Source organism: Carettochelys insculpta, chromosome 2, assembly GCF_033958435.1.
Source record: "Carettochelys insculpta isolate YL-2023 chromosome 2, ASM3395843v1, whole genome shotgun sequence".
Lineage (NCBI taxonomy): Eukaryota > Metazoa > Chordata > Testudines > Carettochelyidae > Carettochelys > Carettochelys insculpta.
The window spans coordinates 30,985,852-30,998,568 of record NC_134138.1 but is presented as its reverse complement, the minus strand read 5'-3'; positions in this window follow the sequence as shown (position 1 = coordinate 30,998,568).

Sequence of the window (12,717 nt, the reverse complement as noted above, 5' to 3'; positions counted from 1 at the left end):
GTATGCCGGACCCACTGCAGCCTCCACAAGGAGGCCTCCACATGGTGGCCTTATGCCAGTGGAACACCCTTGCTGAAAGATGGCTGGCCCGCGACAAGGCCAAGCTTCAGTGGAGGTGGGACACGTGGGGGGAGGTGGTATGGATGCTCCACACTGTGTGTGGGGCCCCAGCAGGCCAGCCCCCAGCCCCCCCCAGCTGCCCCCCCCTGCAGTATCCCCTGAGGCCCCCCTGCCCCCCCAAAGCCCCCCTCAGTCTTCCCCACAGTGCCCCCAAGCCCCCCCCACTATCCCCACACAGTGCCCCCTACCACTGGCCCTCTGAGCCCCTCTTGCTGCCCCCCCACATTCCCCCTCGCTGGCCCCTCAGCTGCTCCCATGCCCCCAGCCCATGACCCTGAGGCCCTGGCCACCCTACTGCCCCCCAGGCCTGCCTGATGCTGCCCTGAGAGACCTCGCAGCATGGCTTGTGGCCACGGTGGACCCTGTGGAGGGTCGCCCAAGCCACAACCCACCCCTGCTCCAGCCCCTCTGCTGAGGCTGGGCCAGGTGCTGACCACCTACCTGCCGTTGCTTCCAGCCCCATCAGCACCCCCGGGGAACCATGCACTTGGGGTGGGAGGGGTGCCCACGGATACTGGGGCTCACGGTCTTCCACCCCATCTCTTGATTAGGGCCCCCCACCATTCCTGCCCCAGTCCCCATCCAGGTTTAAGTGCCCCTGCCCCCTTACCCCCGTGTATATAGTTCACTCCCTATCAGGTTTTGGTTGTTATTTTTATTATTCACCATTTACTATTTACATTGCTCAAGGCTGTTAAAGGTTGAGGGTTAAATATATGTTAGCATTCAGCACCCCCTGTGTCCCTGATTTCTGTGGGGGATGGTGGGGGAGTTGGGGGGTGTGGGGTGTGCTCATGGGTGTGTGTTGTGGGGGGGCCTGTGGAGAGGTTAGTGTAGGTAGGTGCGGGGGTTAGTAGTCCCCTTGGCTGAATGCCTCCCAAAGCACCTCCTGGATCTGGATCCAATCACAGTCGAGCCTACTGTTGGGGGCCGCAGTGGGCTGCTGGTAGCAGGGGGCCACCTCCACCATCCAGCCCTGGTGCACGGTCCCCTCACATGCCTCGATGAGGTTGTGGAGCATGCAGCAGGCGGCAACGCCCTGCAGGAAGTTCTCCACCCCCACATTGAGGCATGTGAGGAGACACCTGAACTGCGCCTTCAGACAGCTGAAAGCGCACTCGATGGGATACCAGGCCTGTGTGAGCCGGGTGTTAGACAGCTCCTGGGAGAGTGTGGCTTGGCCCGTGTATGGGTGCATCAACCAGGGCTGGAGTGGGTAGGCCAGGTTGCCAGTGAGGTGAAGAGGTATTATGACATTTCTGACGGCGTGCTTCCGCTGGGGCATGAATGTCCCAGTCTCCATCCTGCGGAACAGGGAGGAATTCTGCAGGATTTGTGCATCATGTGCCCTGCCCGGCCAGCCGACATAAATGTCCGTGAACATTCCATGGGTGTCCACCACCGCCTGGAGCACAATCGAGTGGTACCCCTTGCAGTTGATGTATCAGCCACCACTGTGGTCCGGGGCCCTGATGGGGATATGTGTCCGTCAATTGCCCTGAAGCCCTGAGAGAACTCAAGTGTGGTAAAGCCCTCAGTGACTGCATCCAGGTCCCCGATGCTCACCAGCCACTGCATCAGCACGTGGCTGATGGCCCTCACAAGCTATAGGGGAATGAGCGCACTCATGGGCATATGCAGATGGGTCCCTGACCCGCCTTCCCTTCCACTCCCTGCCTCCCCGCTGCTGACGGACCCCTCTGGCAGAGGCCATGTGGTAACCCTTCTGGGTTAGGCCTGCCCACCCTCCATCCCTACTCCCTCCCAATTAGCACCTGGGCTCCCCGAGCCCACCAGCCTCCTCCCTCCCACCAGTGGGACAGGGTCTGGGACAGGGCTTATGTGGAGGATGACGGCCCTGACGGTAGATGTGCCCACCCTGAACTGCTGCCCAATGGATTGGTAGCTGTCCAGGGTGGCCAATTTCCATATGGTGATGGCCATGCGCTTCCCCAGGGAGAGGGCTGGCCTCATCCAGGTATCCTGGTGTCATAGCATGGAGGGCGAGCCAGCTGCAGATCTCGAGGAAGGTCTCTTTCTTCATCCGCAGGTTCTGCAGCCAGCGGTCATTGTTGCACTCCCCCATGACGACCATTTCCCATCAGTCCATGCTGGTGGTTTGGTTCCAGACACGCTGGACTGGTAGGAGGGGGCCTGGGAGGGGCAGTGGGGGATCAGGACCCACAGACCTGGGCCTCTGTCTCCACAGGAGGCTGAGGAGGGGGGCCAGGAGGATGGCTAGCATGTAGGTGAGGGCAAGCCTGCTGTCCCGCAGCTGCTGGGGGTCCATGCCTGCTGGTCGGTGGGCGCTGGACAGGGATCTGGGTCTGGCTTACTGTGCACAGACATAGCTGGCCTCGGCAGCGTTTGCAGGGATGGGCTGTTTGGGTGGGGCCCTTTAAGGGGCCATGTGGCCAGCGGCCCCAGATGGGCTCCTTGGCTGTGTGACCCTGTCCATGTTGTTTCCTGTCCTGTTCTTCTGGAGAGCACCAGTGCATGTATAGATGCACTCTTCCAGAAGAAGGGGTGGCTCTTCTGAGGTCCTGTTTGATTTGTAGATGCATTCTTCCAGAAGAAGATCTTCCCAATCTTCTGGAAGATCTTCTTCCAAAAAAGTGCCATGTGTAGAAACGGCCAAGAGTACTAAGGGAGTTGGCAAACGTCATTGAAGAGGCTTTAGCCATTATCTTTGAAAACTTGTGAAGATCAGGAGAGGTCCTGGATGATTGGAAAAAGGCAAATATTGTGCCTGTCTTTTAAAAAGGAAAGAAGGACAATCCAGGCAACTATACACTGGTCAACCTTACCTCAGTCCCTGGAAAAATCATGAAGGGGATTCCCAAAGAACCCTTTGTGAATTGCTTGGAAGAGAGGCAAGTGACCAGGAATGGCCAGCATGATTCATCAATGGCAAGTAATGCTTGACCAATCTGATTAGCTTCTGTGATTAGATAACTGGGTTGGTGGATAGGAGGAAGGCAGTGAACATAATTTACCCTGACCTTAGGAAAGCTTTTGATAAAGCCTCTCACAATATTCTTGATTGCAAGTTAAGGACGTATGGATTGGATAAATGGGCTGTAAAGTAGATAGAAAGCTGGCTATGTAATCAGGCCGAAAGTGTAGTCATCAATTGGCTCTATGTCTGGTTGGTGGTCAGTTTCAAGTGAAGTGACTCAAGGACTGGTTCTAGGGCACATATTGTTCAACATCTTTATTAATGCCCTGGAAGAAGGAATGGATTGCACCCCCAGCAAATTTGCAGATGACAATAAGACAGGGAGGAAAGCAGATATGTTAGAAGGTAGTGACAAAGTCCAGAGTGACCTAGACAAATTGGAGGATTAGACGAAAAGAAATCTGATGAGGTTCAACAAGGACAAGTTCAGAGTCCTGCACTTGGAAAAGAAGAATCCCAAGCATTGTTACAGGCTGGGAACCTACTAGATAAGTAACAGTGCATCAGAAAAGGACCTGGCGATGACAGTGGATAAGCTGAATATGAGGCAACAATGTGCCTTTGTAGCCAAGAAAGCTAATATCATATTGGGGTGCATTAGGGGAAGCATTTCCAGCAGATCTGGAGAAGTCATTATTCCCCTCTATTCAGCACCGTTGAGGACACATCTGGAGTATTGCATTCAATTCTGGGCCCCCCACTATAGAAAGGCTGTGGATGCATTGGAGAGGATCCAGCAGAGGGCAATGAAAATGATTGGGAGGCTGGAGCACATGACCTATGGGGAGAGGCTGAGGGATTTGGGCTTATTTAGTTTGCAGAAGGGTGAGGGGTGATTTGATAGCAGCCTTCTTAATGGTTCTAACTCCTGCTGGAAAAGTAGAAAAAGTGGGGCTCCTCAGGGGTCTGTTTTAGGACCGGTTCTGTTCAATATCTTCATCAACGATTTAGATATTGGCATAGAAAGTACGCTTATTATGGTTGCAGATGATACCAAGCTGGGAGGGGTTGCAACTGCTTTGGAGGATAGGGTCATAATTCAAATGATCTAGATAAACTGGAGAAATGGTCTGAGGTAAACAGGATGAAGTTTAATAAGGACAAATGCGAAGTGCTCCACATGGGAAGGAACAATCAGTTTCACACATCCAGAATGGGGAGAGACTGTCTAGGAACGACTACAGCAGAAAAGGGATCTAGGGGATCACATAGCAGTCCACAAGCTAAATATGAGTCAGCAGTGTGATGCTGTTGCAAAAAAAAGCAAACATGATTCTGGGATGCATTAACAGGTGTGTTGTGAACAAGACACGAGAAGTCATTCTTCCACTCTGCGCTGGTTAGGCCTCAGCTGGAGTATTGTGTCCAGTTCTGGGCACCACAGTTCAAGGAACATGTGGAGAAATTAGAGAGGGTCCAGAAAAGAGCGACAAGAATGATTAAAGGTCTAGAGAATGTGACCTATGAAAAAAGGTTGAAATAATTGGGCTTGTTTAGTTTGGAAACAAGAAGATTGAAGGGTGACATGATAGCGGTTTTCAGGTATCTAAAAGGGTGTCACAAGGAGGAGGGAGAAAACTTGTTCTTTTTGGCCTCTGAGGATAGAACAAGAGGCAATGGACTTAAGCTGCAATAAGGGAGGTTTAGGTTGGACATTAGGAAAAAGTTCTTGACTGTCAGGGTGGTCAAACAGTGGAATAAATTGCCAAGGGAGGTTGTGGAATCTCCATCGCTGGAGATATTTAAGATCGGGTTAGATAGATGTCTATCAGGGATGGTTGAGACAGTACTTGGTCCTACCTTTAGGGCACGGTGCTGGACTCAATGGCCTCTCAAGGTCCCTTCCAGTCCTAGTATTCTATAATTCTGTGATTCAATTTCCTGAAGGGAGGCCCTAAAGAGGATGGAGAGAGCCTATTCACAGTAGTGACAGATGGCAGAGCAAGGAGCAATGGTCTGAAGTTACGGAGGGAGAGTTGTACTTTGAATATTAGGAAGAAGGAGGGTGGTGAAACAATGGACTGTGTTACCTAGAAAGATGGTGGAATCTCCATCCCTAGAGGTTTTGAAGTCCCAGCTTGGCAAAGTCCTGGCTGGGATGATTTAGTTACGGTGGATCCTGCTTTGGGCAAGGGGTTGGACTAGATGACCTCCAGAAGTCCCTGCTAGCCTTGGAGTCTATGAAGCTATTCTAGGGGCCACACTGCCTTGACTATAGATGCTATGGCATGGGGAGGGATAGTTCAGTGTTTTGAGCATTGGCTTTGTAAACCCAGGATTTCTGAGTTCAACCTTTGAGGTGGCCATTCAGGGGTCTTGGGCAAATAGATTTAAAAAAAGATCTGCTAGGGAGGGTGCTTGGTCCTGCCAAGAGGGCACAGGACTTTACTCCATGGCCATTTCAGGTTCCTTCCAGATTTATGAGCTATGTATATCCCCATATATATGATTCCAGCTTTTGGGCTGCATTGGCCTGTGACGGCAGTTGCTTGTTGTATTGACTCTGCAAAGGGTCACGCTACCCTGAGTGCAGGGGCTACTATATTAATCCTGGCTTTTGGGCTGTACTGTGTTGACTGCAGGACCCATAGTATTGACCCTGACCATTGGCCCGTACACCCACAACAGCAGGGGCTACAGTATTGACTCCAGCTATTACACAACATGACCTTGGGACAGAAGACTATGCTACTGACTTCTGGCCAAAAGCCCATACCACCCTTCTATTAAGGTCTGTATTAAAGAATGTGGGCCACAACCTACAAAGTCCTGAAATATGGGGTGCCCCTCAAACCTTTTCATGAGGATGTGACATGCCTGCTTCCCACCCAAAAGAATTATGGTGTGTATCAACCCCACAAAATACTCAAATCTTGCAAATCCAGCCAAGTAATCCCGTCAGGTGAATAAAGACCACTCCATGAGTATGGGTTTGCAGAAGCAGCCTCTATCTGACATCTGTTTGGCACAGTGCACAGTTATGGCACTTTATAAATAATAAGTGAATGGGCAGAAGAGACAAATTTCTGGACTGATGCACTACTGTGCAGTTTTATTGGTATCCATCACAACTGTTTGGAATTATTTAGGCAGCAATAGGAAAATTTGTTAATATCATAAGTGTTCAACATACTGAATGCTCAAATCTATCAAGCTTAGGCTTCCTTAGGTAGCTCCCACTATCAGAATTCTCAACTGCCTCACTACATCCCCATTATGTAAGGAGACCCCACTATGCCTGTGTTACTAATGAGCAATGAGGGGCAAGGCTAACAGACTTGCACAAGGTGTATCGTATAGTTGTAATTGTAGGTAGTCCATCGTACCTGACGATGACATCTTGAGCTTGTGCAGGCTCATCAGTTGTGGACTCTCATGTGGCTGAGGAGTCCAAGCTTTGAATGGCATGGGCATTCACAGTGAGGGCAAGGGAATTGTCCTGGCTCTGTTGGTGAGGCTGCTGATGTTGCTTTCTTCCTCTCACAAGCACCAATGAGGTGTACACGTTGCTACTTTTCAAAGTTGTGACACGTGTGTTGTACGAGAGCACGTTAGCCTGTTCGGTCTTTTGCATGCTGCTCTAGCTGGTCTGGTTTTAAACCAGTATGAGCAATGTTGGCCTTCATGCAGTCTTTATACCTCTTGCAAGGCCTGCCTTGATTCCTTTTGCCCTGGGAGAGTTCACCATAGAGGTGTTGCTTTGGGATTCTTGACTCCTCCATTTGTATGACGTGCCCTATCCAGAGAATCTGGGCTTTCAGAATCATGGCTTCGATGCTCGTGGTTCCTGTTCTGTCCAGGACTTGCAGGTTCATAACTCTGTCCTGCCATCGAATGTGCAGTATTGACCTCAGGTTGCGTGTGTGGAAGCACTCCAGCAGTTTTATATGTTTTGTGTACAAGGTCCAGGTTATGAAGTCTGTAACAAAGCAAGTAATCAAATCCAGACCTCATAAGGCCTGGCTTAATAACCTTGTCATTGGACCACCCTTCCTTTTATTAAGTTGTCCCCCATCATCCAAACAAAATGAGGAGTACTCCTTGATATAACTGACGATTTAAAGTACATGGGTTTAGAAAGTTGTTGTTCCTTGATTTCCTTTTCCCAGTCTTCCTTCCTTCCTTCTTTCCTTCCTTCACAATGAATTTATTTAAAAAAAATCCCACACATGTAAAGAACTGTTGGTTTACATTTTCTTCTTTTCTTCTTCCACTAACTTTGATGTTCACCTCCAGACCTACGTTTACATGTGAATGCTACATCGAAATAGCTTATTTCGATGTAGCGACATCGAAATAAGCTATTTTGATGAATAACGTTTACACTTCCTCCAGGGCTGGTGCCATTGACATTCAACGTCGACGTTGGGCAGCACTACATCGAAGTAGGCGCTGCAGGGGAGCGTCTACACACCAAAGCGGCCCACATCGAAATAAGGGTGCCAGGAACAGCTGCAGACAGGGTCACAGGGCAGACTCAACAGCAATCCGCTTCCTTAAAGGGCCCCTCCCAGACACACTTGCACTACATAGCACAAGATCCACAAAGCTGACAACTGGTTGCTGACCCTGTGCATGCAGCATGGATCCCCAGCTGCAGCAGCAGCAGCCAGAAGCCTTGGGCTAAGGGCTGCTGCACACGGTGACCATAGAGCCCCGCAGGGGCTGGAGAGAGCGTCTCTCAACCCCTCAGCTGATGGCTGCAATGGCAGACCCCGCTATTTCAATGATGCGGGACACGGATCGGCTACATGTGCCCTACTTTGACGTTCAACGTCAAAGTAGGGTGCTATTCCCATCTCCTCATGAGGATAGCGACTTCGACGTCTCGCTGCCTTATGTTGATTTCAACTTTGAAATAGCGCCTGCCACGTGTAGATGTGGCGGGCTCTATTTCGAAGTTGGCGCAGCTACTTCAAGGTAGCCAGCACGTGTAGACGTGGCTCAGCACTCCAGTGTTGCTGCCACCAGGTCTTGAAGTATTTCCCTAACTACTTGTTCCTTTTTTAACATTCGCTTAATATTAAAACAAATCAAAATCAGGAGGATCCAACTGTCCTGTTTGATTCTGTTAATAAAATAATGACATTAAATCAGTGTGCAACCATTTCTTAAAGTTGCAGTCACAGCCATGCTGAGGTTTCAGAGATTATTTGAAAATGGAAGGCCCCAAAATGCAAAAAAAATAAAATACAAAATTAGAACAAAGTACAACTGTTAATGCTACTAACCCTCAATTTTTCAATTTACAGGGAACTTAAGTGGAGTGGAAAATTTCCCCTGCCCATAATTCCCTGTTATATAAACCCTGGAGTCCCTTTTTGACTCTTTATTTTTATCTGAGGAAGTAGGTCTTACACATGAAAGCTCATGACCACATACATTTGTTTATCTCTTTGGTGTCATAGGGCTGATTGTTATTTGTGAAGATACAGACTAATATGGCTACCCCTCTGAGACTTTTTCTGCTGGATAGAAGTGCTCGCTTTTAAAGATTAGTTAGCTATGTAGATTCTTACAGAGTTCAGTCAAGTCATCCTTTCACCTGCTCTTTGTTAAATCAAATAGACAGAGCTCTTTGAATCAGCCACTATAAAGGAGGGTTTTAATCTTTTAATCATTTCTGTGGCTCTTCTCTGAAACGCCTCCAAATTGTTCAACATTTTTCTTGAATTATGGGCACCAGAAATAGACACAATTTTCCAGCAATGGTCACACCAGTGTCAAGCATGGTAGTAAAATAACCTCACTAGTCCTAATAACCACTTCTGTTTATGCATTCAAGAACTACATTAGTCCCTGGGCCACAGTGTCATACTAGGTGCCCAGCTGATTATACGTCAAAATACCCAGAGCTTTTTCAGAGTCACGGCTCTACAGGGTAGACTCCCCACCTTCTGTATGGCCTCCATCCTGTGTTCACAGATGTATACATTGTAGCCATAATAAGGCTATGTCTACGTTAGAGCGATCTATTGACAGAAGTTACAGTTGGAAGAGATCTTCCAACAAAACTTCTGTAGACAGATCACTTCCACGCAGCAAAGCAGACCGCACTGTTGATCTGCTCTGTCACCAGAGAGAGGCCAGACTGCCCAGCCACTTTCTCAACAGAAAGAGCCCCAGAATCCCTTCAGACAGGTCGTATGGCCAGCAAGCCCTTCTGGGAGCCTCAGCCAGGCATTCTCTTAAAGGGCCCCCTGACCTACATTCCCTGTCCATGCTGAGGATTGCCTACCTCCTTGAGGGACTGCATAGCTGCTACAGCAGGGCTCACACACTTTCAGAAAGAGAGACTAACACTTGCCAGTGAACCATGGTGCCTCAGGGACAAGACTGACCATTGCATCCCATCCGCTGTTCAATGGGCTATCAGCCAAAGTGGGGGTGTCCAGCTATGGAGTGGTCACCACATGGGTCGTGGGTCTCTGGATGCAGCCTGGCCCTCCCCCATGTCCCTCCCAAATATGTGCAGCTCACAGTACTGTCTGCAGGAGCAGCTGCTGTCTCCTGCCTGTGGGCATGCCTGTATGCCAGGAATTGTACTCCTCACTGGTGTGTCTGGGGTTGGGCCATCACCCTTGTGGCTGGCCCACTTTCAACAGGGGCAGGGGCTGGCAACTCCCACTCCCCAGGGTCCTGAGGCTCATGCAGCCTCCCATGCAATCCATTCCCAAGTGCCTGGGGGCTGCCTGCTGGGTCCAGGTGAGACACACTGCCTTGCACATGGTTACATACTGAGTCCACATCATGAGGTCCCACCTGAGTTGGCCTGGTGACCCTTGTGGCAAGCCTCTTCAGAGCCTTCTGCCCATGCCCTGGGGTGTATGATGCATAGGGTACATACTGTAGGGTCCGGTGAAGAGGCCTGGGGTTGCCCTGGAGGTGGTCTGGCTTGAGGGGCTCTGGTTGGGTCCCAGGTTGCTGCTCCTCTTCTTCCAGCTCTGGCAGTGGTGGTGGGGTCTTCTCTGCTGTGTTCAGGGCAATGGTCAGTGGGGAGCCATCCTTGCCACTCAGGAGCTTGTGGAGCTCCTTGAAGTAGGGGCAGGTTGTGGGCCCTGTTTCTGAGCTCCAGCAACTGTCCCAGGCCTGGGTGTACCCATGCTGGAGCTCTTTTACTTTTGCCCACATCTGCTCCATGGTGTGGATGGGGTGGCCACAGTCCACAAGGCTGGTATCTAGCTGGGCATATGCAGGGGCATTGTCCCTCTTCACAGAGGGGTCCCATAGAATGTCCTCCACAGCCCAGAGACTAAGGAGGTCCCTGATCGCTGGCTCGGTCCAAGAGGGGGCCCATTGTTTGGTGCCATGGAGGGGGGCTCCTGGGACCCAATGACCCCTTCTGTGGCTCCCTGGAGGGCCCTGGGGGTGGCTGACTTGATGCAAAGTAGTTTGCCTCAGGCAAAAGGAATAACCATGGAGCATGGGGACAAGCAGCATGCTGCTGGGCTGCTTCCACACTCTCAGCTTCCTGTTGCCAGATTTACAGGACTCCTTGCAGCTTTAAGAGTGCCTGGAGGCAGGGAGCATAGAGCTGTGATTGCAGTGGACAGGGCATCTCCCAGGGGCAGCTGGCTGGCACCATGGAGGACTTATCTGTCAACAGAAGTTCCCCCCTGAGAGTCCAGACTGCTTTTCTCTTGACAGATTCTGTCAAGAAAGGCATTCTGCCTTGTCGGGAGGAGGCAGCAGTCTGTTGACAAAAGTGCCTCATTTTGTAAATTTACTGTCAATGGAACACATTTGTAGCATGGACACTCTACTAACTTTATCGTCAAAACACCAGTTTTGTCGACAAAACTCTCTAGTGTAGATGCAGTCATATTGTTTACATGCATCCAGCTCACCAAGTGATTCGGATGATTCTGTTATGGTGACCTGTCCTCTCAATTGTTGAGAAATTAATTTAGGAAATAATTGAATTTGTTTAGTCTGGAAATATGAGAGAGGATTCAAAAAGAAGAATATTGGTGCTTGAAAGGAGTTGTTATAGAAAGATTCTGAGGGTAGGATGGATGCAGAAGGTCACCAATGAGGAATTATATAGGAAAATACAGCCAAAAGAGAACCTGCTGCAGAAGTTTATAAAATGGAAGCTACAACTATTTGGACATATTTGCAGAATGAACGACGAACAAAAAATCAAGACCCTGGTATTCAGCATAATGGATGGTTCGAATAGGGGAGACAGACCCCACAGAGAATGGATAGATGATGTTGTAGACTGGTGTGGAGCTACTCTACAGAAACTAAGCCACTCTGCACTGGACAGGGAAAGATGGAAGGAAATAATGAGAGAGGCATCAGACACCAACGGGTGCTGAGCCCACGGTTACTGATGATGATGATGATGATGATGATGGCAAGATAATGGCTTTCAAGTACAAGGAAGAAGGAGAAAAAAACAATTCACTTTAATTTCTGAGAATTGGATAAGAAGTGACATTAGGGAGAACTTCTTGACTGTCAGAGTGGTTAAGCACTGAGATACATTGCCTATGGAGGTTGTGGAATCTCTATCATTGGAGATTTTTTAAGAGCAGGTTGGGCAAACACCTGCTAGAGACAATCTAGATGGTGCTTGGTCTTGCCATGAGTGCAGGGTATGAGACGATGACCTCTTGGGGTCCCTTCCAGTTCTATGATTCTACCACTCCCACAATTTGTGTGTCATCTGCAAACTGTATCAGTGATGGTTTTATGTTTTCCTTCAGCTTGTCAATACAAATGGCAAATAGTGTGTGTGAGGCCAAACACCCATCTCGGCAGGATCCCACTTTCCTATTTGAAGATAGGTCTCAAAATGTGCACTCATCAGTCTACATATCAGACTACATTTTGAGGCCTATCAGTCCCCTTTTAATCCATTTAATATGTGCCAGGTTAATGTTATATATTTCTAGTATTTCTGATCAAAATGTCACAAATTAGTATATTAAATGTTTTGCAGAGGTTTAAGTTTATTACCTAAACACTGCTGCCTTTATCAACTATGCTGGTAATCTCAGACAAATATCAAATTTAAGCAAGATTTATTCTCCACAATGTCATGCTGATTGCCATTAATTATATTACTGTCCTTTAATTCAAGAATCAAAGTGTAAAATCCCCTGTGGTTACTACTACTGTTGCATTTTGTATTACTGCTCATTTAGATTCTCCTTTTCTTTCTGCAAAATAATTAAACTACTGCTGCTAAAAGAGCATGCCTTCTTGCAGTACCTAAATTTTCAGCTGAAGACAATGGAGTTTTGCATAAATAAAGTCTGTAGAGTCTGACCCGATATGTTCAGGACTGCCAGTTTGTGCAGCTGTGTACTTCTCTTAGCTCAGTGAAATGAGGAAAGATTATTTATCTCAGGCAGACTGGAAACCCTGCAAATCAGAGCTGACTATATATTTAAACAAGTGCTTCAGACACCAGAATATCTGCTGGTGCAGTATACTACCAGGTACCATCTGCATTATTCATAGCAGAGAACTTTCGTCCCAGCAAGCTGTGGAAAAGCTTACATGGATTGGCTTTTTCAGAATGAGAAATTAAATATTTACAGGAAAACACGTTCTTTTGCTCTGGTAATGTACTTACTGACAGGGTGTTTGGCTCTTTTATCATAAAGAGAAGAGCCTCCTTTAGG